The following is an 8,592-nucleotide window of genomic DNA, read 5'->3' as shown; positions in this document are numbered from 1 at the left end:
CTCGATACACACACACACACACACACACACACACATGTACTCTTAACCCTAGCTCCTACGTTCACTCTCTCTCTTTCATCGTCCTGTCTACCCTCCCCCGCACACACATATTGGACGACAGCCAAACGTACCGAGAAGCAGGGAGGGGAGAAGAGGGGAGAGGAGTGAGTGCAAAGGAGGGAGAAAAGGGAGAGCTGGGGAAGGGAGAGGAGATAGAACATAGGAGGGGAGATGGGAGGAGGGAAAGGAAGGGAGGGGGAGGAGAGGAGGTGGAGCAGGGGGTTGGGAGAGCAGTGGAGGTGAGGAGGGAGAGTACGGGTGGGGAGAGGAGGGAGAGCAACGTAGGGGAGGGAAGAGGAGGGAGAGCAAGGTGGGGAGTATGAGAACAGAGGGTGACAGGTACAAGCATCAACAAGTGGTGATCACTTTGTCGACTGTGAAGAGTCTATTGCATCTTGTATTCACGGTCAGAGAGAGAGAGAGAGAGAGAGAGAGTTATAATTTCATATATCACGTCATTCTATCATCGTTTCTTCAATATGTTCAATATGTCTTCGTGAAAATGAACGAAATTAACAAACAAGAATTATTGAATAAATTGAACTTATCAATGATACTTTACTTTTGGTTATTAAAAATTGGCTTTAGCATATAGACAGTCTAGTCATTAATAATTCAGCTCGTTCATCTTACGTGTTCATCATGAATTTATTATGGGGTTGATGGAGGGTCGGGTACAAGTCAACAGGTAAATCACAACCACAAACTCCACAAGTTTATGGACGATTTGATACGATTTATGAGGTTTCAATTAAATACTATAACTTCCCTTTAGCTTTGACTTTGCAGAACTATTCGGTCACCATGAATAAGTACATAATCCTAAAGCTGCCTGTAAATAAATCTCAGAGTCGGGGCCTTTGTCTTGAGAAAGTCGCCGGTCTTTACTGTGAGCTACTGACCTGATTCTAAAAAAAATCACGAAACAAAAAATACACTAAGTCACTTCCTTAGATGGGAATAAGTATTTAGTGATAGTATAATCTCAGTGTGCCTTATAGACTAATTCGTCGAAAATTAAAATGAAACCATGAGATCTGTTCTCATATGTCCATTTAGGAGAAAAAATAACATGAACAACTATGAGAACCCGAGCCAGGAGTAGAAGGTGACAAGTAGTGCAGTGCTACATAGATAAACTGACTTAAGATGCACTACTGAGTGTGAAAGTGTGTATTAAGTGGGAGAGGGAGCTGCAAGGGACATGGAGGATCATGTGTTTATAAATAGTCATTCTGACGTCTCGGAGGCAGTTCTACTAAGGAGGGAGAGAGGCTTATGTTTTTAGGATTCATAACTTTGTGTGTTTACTCTGCTGATTCTACAAATAATAACTACTATAGTGTGTTAAATACAAAATCCACTGGACTACGTTCCTGCACCTGTTGTTGTTATGTTGCCATCTTAGTGCCGTAATGGCTAACAGAACGGCGATCACGGTGAGCAATTGAAAGAGAAACACTCCGACCTAACGATTCTAAAAAAATAATAATAATCTATAAATAAACGGCAGTAGAAGGGTAGAAACTATTGGATAAAAAACCGTTTATTATTGCCCCTCATAACGTAATACCTGATATTTATAACGAACCTCCCAGTCAGCTGCCAGGAACTGAAAATAATGACTGAACTTGACGAGGAAATAGTACACAAGAAATACATTGACTCATTTAACTCGGTATTTTATTTTAGTCAATGTGTCATCATTATGTCTGAGGGATGGCAACCACTCTAAACGTTTTCGGGCTGTTTATACCAATCCTCCCAGACTTTACATCTCTCTCTGGGGATTGCAGCTTTTAATTGAATTCATTTATCTCAGTCTCTGCCATCCCCCGGCTCTCTTACCCTCAATTTTGCCCATTAATAAATCTGCTATTATCCCTTCATCTTTAATTATATGGCCAAAGTATCTTATTTTTCTTATTCTATATATTTCAAGTATTTTTCTCCGTTTTTGCCAATCATAGCACTGAATTTGTTTTCCTGTCGGCGTAAACAAACGAAAAAGTAAAACGATTCGTGTACAATACACTATTGGCAAATCCACAGGAGCAGGTGAAATAAAAAAGTTTTCGGGTCTTCCCGATCCAGACTGATGTGCAAAGTTTCAATCTGGTTCTCTGTGTTACCGAGATAATCGAATGACACACATATTGCACAGTGTGTGTACACATAATTATTTAAACATTAAACAAAAGTACACGCGCCACTATCAACAAAAATGGCGATATTCCATCATGTGATAAAAATTAAAATTAAAATCAACACTAAACATTTTGTTTCTGATGTTTTACATTGACCTTTAGTAAACGTCACACAGATTTCATACTACTAGTGCTTGAGATACACACTCACGTGCTGTTGAAGGAAGAGTCATACAAGTGAAGAGAATTACAACAATTTTGTTGTTTCTTCTTTAATTGTGAAAAATTACCTTACCATTTATCATGTCCAATCTTATTCGCATTACATGCACGGCAGACTAACTTGCAGGATAGCATTACTTGGTATTTTTTCAGAACATCTAAGAATTGAGTGCGTGGCACCTTACACTGGTGAGAAACCTTGATTAACAAATGTTAGTCGACTGTCGCTTTGCTACTCACGTTCTTTTTAGTAATTATCGGCAATGATAGTGTCAACAACCAGTATTGCTGCCAACACCCAGGTTCACACACACAACTGTTCGGACGCACAGGGAATTTCGTAGCTGCTACGACCTGGGCTCACACAGGTATTTTCGATACTCGAGGACTCTTGTGGCTGCCAGAACCCGATTTCATGTACAAAGGTTCTGACACACCAAGATTTTTCAGTTGACAGAACCCGGGCAGTTCTTGACACATGACTAGCTTCAAAGCCGACGAGCACTGAGGAGTTCTTATACACAAGGACTCTGGGACCTGTCAGAATCTGAATTGAATTGAATTGAACTGAAACGAAACAGTTTATTTAGCCAGAAAAACACAGATACAGAGTGGATAATAATAACTTTATTAACATGGCTGAGCCAGTTGAGAACCTGAGCTCTCTTTTAGGCACCTGATATATACTATACATTTATCTCAAGGAAGTATTATGTAACATTTAGTAACATCTGGAATAGTACAATAGCATGGTAGTAATAAGAACATCTCATAATGTTACCACAATTATCACTTCAATATTAATTTATTTTATTTTTTTTATTATTTTTTTTTATTATAAGCATATACATAAATTACAGTGGAATTGAAAAACATACGTATAATGGGGGAGCAGTACAAGGACGAACAATAGGACAGAGCTGTCAGGATTATGTCTAGTTGGCAAATATGTTTATTGCAATGGTAATTTATTATCTCTTTACATGATAATTTCCGATAAGACGGTTTTGTTGGTACAATAAAAGAAGCAGGTACTGTAAATATAGTAGGTATTACAAGAAATATTAATACTTAGACAATAGATATTTTTTTAGAGATGATTTAAAGGAAGGGAGCGTTGTCTTTGCTCGGATGGGTGGGGGTAAGTTGTTCCACACCTTCACACCTTGATATTTTATGGAGGTCTGGGACTGAGAGGAGCGCATGGGGGGTGGTCGTAGTAGCTCTGGGCGCATTAAGTTGAATCTCTGATTATTCAGGAACTGGAAATAATTATTGTCAAGCAAGTGATTGATAGATTTGCAAACAAAGAGGGCACTGCAGTAGGTGTTAATATCTTCGAATTTTAACATTTTCAATTTAGCGATTTTTCGTTTATGTGATCTGGTTTTTCAAGTAGGTCATTGTCCGTACAACTCTCTTTTGTGCAGTAACCTGGGATTGTGTTTTTGAAGAGCCAGAGGCCCCCCATAGTGTGTAACAGTGAATCAGGTGTTGGTAAACAAGATCATGATAGATTTCTTTCATTGCTGTGAGAGTGAGTGACTGTCGAGTGTGATACATGATACCGCACTGTTTATTGACTTTACTGTGAATGGCTTGTATGTGGTTTCTCCAGGTAAGTTTCTCGTCAACAATAACTCCGAGGAATTTAGTATTTTGTTCGCGTTTGAGGACCGTATTACCAAGGTACAGGGGGTCCAAGTCTGGGGGTAAGTTTTTCTTTCTGTGAAAGATCGTGTAGTGGGTTTTCTCAAGGTTTAAGGTCAGTTTATTACGTATTACCCAGGTCCTGACTTTAGTCAATTCAATGTTCATAGTTCTCATCAAGGAATGGATGTCTGAGTTGCTGGCATAGAGATTACTATCGTCTGCTGGCGTCGACTATGTCGTTTATGTACAACAAGAACAGTACTGGACCGAGAATGGAACCTTGGGGGACGTCATACAAGATTGGCGAGGAGTCAGATTGGTGATTATTATAGCAGACATACTGCATCCTGTTGGACAGATATGAGGTAAACCAATTGTGGGACAGGCCCCTAACGCCGTAATGTTCAAGCTTTGAAAGGAGGATGGTATGGTCGACAGAATCGAAGGCTTTAGAGAGGTCCAAGAATATTCCGACTGTGAACTGAATGTCATCAAAGGAATTTAAGATGTCATTAGAAAAGGATAGCAGAGCACTCTTAGTCGACCTTCTAGTTCTAAATCCAAACTGGGGGTCTGTAAAGATGTTATTGGCATTGCAGATGGAATTTAGTCTACTACATGCTAGCTTCTCCAGTATCTTACTCAAGGCTGGGAGGACTGATATGGGGCGGTAATTCTTGAAGACCTTTGTCCCCAGATTTTTTATATGCTGGGTGAACTTTAGCAATTTTCAGTTTATCCGGAGAGACACCACTAGTGAAGGAGGAGTTACAGATGTGTGGGAGAACAGGTAGTAATAAGTGGGCTACTTTATTAATGATGCTCATTGGAATATTGTCTTCGCCTGCTGCTGCATCTTTGGACTTTTTTGTAATGGCCAGTAATTCATCTGCTGTGACATGGGATAAGAACAGCTCTTTTGCTGTCAGTTTTGCAAGTAGGCTCTAAATTCCTCATGGTGATCAGGGATGCTCTCTGCAAGATTTTTGCCAACATTAATAAAATATTCATTGAAGTGGTTGGCAATGAGGGAGGGTTCCGTTACAACTGGATCATTTATCATAAAAGCTGAGTGGGGGGCCAAAGGCTGGGTGTTCCTGTTCTGAATAGAATTTATGACATTCCAGGTTTTCTTACCGTCGCCTGATGCTGACTGGAGCTTATTTGTTTAATAGCTACGTCTTGCATTTCTAACTGCTTGAGTTACTCTATTTCTGATACTTCGGTAAGCATCACCGAAAGTTATGGGTCTTTTTGCAAATTTCCTTTGGAGTTTCTGTTTTTCTTTTATCATTATCTTAATTTCGCTTGTGATATAGGGTTTGGAAATGGATACAGTGTTCACTGACTTAGTCTTGAGCGGGAAGTATTTATCAAAGCAAGCATTGAAGATGCAAGAGAAGTTGCAGCTGTTCACGTTAGGGTTGTCGGAGGCATAGACAAGATGCCAGTTAGCATTCATTAGGTTGTTTTAAAAAATGAGCATGTTGTCGGTGCAGTAGTCTCTGTATTGTATTGAGACTGTAATAGACCTTTCAGGTCTTGTGGCTGTTTTATACATGGCAAAAACTGGTAAGTGATCTAAAATATTGTTATAAATAATTCCACTTGCAAGATTGTTAGGAGTGTTGTTCGTCCAGATATGATCTATCACAGTGGCAGAGGTGGCAGTTACTCTAGTGGGTTTGGTTATAGTGTTGAAGAAGAGTTTAGAATGACAGGTAGCAAGAAGGTCTAATACTGAGGTGTCAGTTTCTGATTTTAATAGATCAAGGTTGAAATCTCCTGTAATGTAGCAACGTTTCCTCTCTGAACTTATGATAGTGATAAGCTCCGAAAATTTGTCAAGAAAATTCCTTACATTAGTGCGGGGTCTTCTGTAGATTACTCCTACTAGGATATTTCGTGTGTCGTTACGTAATTCAATGAAAACACTCTCCATGTACTCCTCCTGAACCTTTAAATCGTCTCTTACAGAAGTGTTATACTTGATATCAACATATAGGGCGACACCACCACTGTGTCGTGACGTGTTGACGCAGTGTCTATTATAATTAGGAATGTTATACAAATGGTCAATATCGTTAGTGAGTTTGGTCTCACAGAACCCAAGTACATCAAATTTGTGGGCAATAGAAGATAAACACTGATCTAAAAAGGTATCTAGATGAAGGGGAATACTGCTGATGTTATGGCTAATCAAGGAGAAGGAATGAGGTAGTAGAAGAGAAGAACTAAACTCGGTAGAGTCAGGAAAGTAATAGTTACAGTTGGGGTTGGTGTAACCCAGTGAGTTTTGTAGAAAAGCATCAGGGTCGATATGAAGAACTCTAGTTCCCAGACCTTGGGCTCACTCACAAGGGTTTACGATACACAGGCATTTCAATCTTCCAGAACGTTGGACACACACTTAGTGTACACAAGTGCCGAAGGTACGAGATAGCCGACTCGTTCTAGATTCCAATTTATCACTTAAGGACAAAGTTGCCATGTCGGACATCTGTAAGCGACACGAATATAATACATTGGTGCATGAACAAATTAAATGTTTTATTTACAAGGACTCTGCCATGCTGATTTGCAATATCGCCACAGAATAAAAAAAAATAGAAGAAATACCGGTCGTCTGATAAGTACAGAGCTGATATTTTGAAGTTTTAAAGGAGCTTTAAGGAGAAATTCATTATTGGATCATAAAAACTCCCTAGAAAATGATTTAGTTACATAAATCATTCCAATCAATTATAATCCGATGAACAATATAAAGTTTGACAGATCGCTTAGCCACCGAAAAACCAGAACAAGCACAATAAAACAGCGAAGGTCACGTTAAAGCTACTCTATATCACTCTAAATTTCTTGACAAGAATATTATCAACACATTAATATTTACTTTTAATTATAAAATAAGGAAGTATTGATTTCACAACAACATTGCGTCTCAAGTTTTTTTATCATGGCGATGCTGCTTAAAAGTGGTTTCAAACAAGGCAGTGAAATAAGTTCTCGTCCTCTTCGGCGATTTTGTATCAATGGATCCTTGATAAAAACATAAAAACATAAGAACATAAGAATGGAGGAAATTGAAGCGGGCCTATTGGCCCAGGAAAGGAGGCAGAGTAGCCATCTATGTCAGAGATAATCTGAAGTGCGAAATAAATAAGGAAATAAAAATTGAGCGGAATACAGAAATAATTTGGATAGAATTAATCGACGGTAGGGAAAAATTAATCACAGGAGTAATATATAGACCTCCCAATCTTGATAGAGTTAATGAGCGACTTGTCTGGGATGAAATGCGCAGGGCTTCCATACACAATAAAGTCTGTATAGTAGGCGATTTTAACCTTGGCCAAATAGATTGGACTGACCTTACCGGTAACTCAGTATCAGAGGATTTCCTCGAAACGATCCAGGACTGTTTCCTAAGTCAACATATAACCGAACCCACCCTGGGTAATAATATACTCGATTTAGTTCTGTCGAACAGAGAAAACCTCATTAGCAATGTCGAGGTAGGGAACGAACGTGCAAACAGCGATCACAAAGAAATTAGATTCCAGTTAGATTTTCAGGTCAGACGTAAAGGGAATTCCATTAAAGTCCCAGATTTCAGAAGGGCAAACTTTGATAGTTTAAAGAGGCAGCTGGGAGAGGGGATGTCACGCTTGGATGTGAACCTGACAGATGACACTGACCTGATAACGAGATCTGAGATTGCCGAGTTGCACGACAAGTTAAATAACGAGTTACTTAATGCACAAAGGCAGAACATACCATACAAAAAACTCAGATCAGACAACAATGACCCTAAATGGATAAATAATTATTTAAAGAACATTATTGGCCAAAGGAAGGCTATAGGTAGAAGGATAAATCGTGGCGAATTTTACCTCCGGGAGTATTATAAGGTATTGGCAGGTAGGGTTAAGACCGAGATAAGAAAAGCCAAGAGGAACTATGAACTGAAGGTAGCAGGGGAGGCGAAAACAAATCCAAAAGGATTCTACCAAATGTATCAAACTAAAACACGAGATAAGATTGGACCAATACGTTCAGATACCGGCGAGCTAACTGATAACGACGGAGAAATGAGCAATAATCTGAATAAATATTTTTCAACAGTTTTCACCACCGAAAATTTAAACATGATACCCGAGGCACCGACTCTTTTCAGAGATAGTGAAGAAAACAAATTAAGCGAGATAGTAGTGACTAGTAACGATGTTAATAAGCAAGTAGACAAACTGAAGCCTAATAAGTCACCTGGTCCCGATGAGATATTTGCCAGAGTATTAAAGGAATGTAAGGATGAGCTTAGTATGCCCTTAGCAAAGTTATTTAACATGTCATTAAAAACAGGTGTCGTACCAGAATCCTGGAGGATAGCGAATGTAATACCAATTTTCGAGACGGGGGATAGATCACTATCCTCTAACTACTGCTCAATTACTCTAACATCAATAGTAGGTAAATTACTAGAATCAATTATTTCAAACTCTATTCGAAA

Source organism: Homarus americanus, unplaced genomic scaffold (assembly GCF_018991925.1).
Source record: "Homarus americanus isolate GMGI-L3 unplaced genomic scaffold, GMGI_Hamer_2.0 scaffold39075, whole genome shotgun sequence".
NCBI classification, from domain to species: domain Eukaryota; kingdom Metazoa; phylum Arthropoda; class Malacostraca; order Decapoda; family Nephropidae; genus Homarus; species Homarus americanus.
This window is presented reverse-complemented; position numbering follows the sequence as displayed.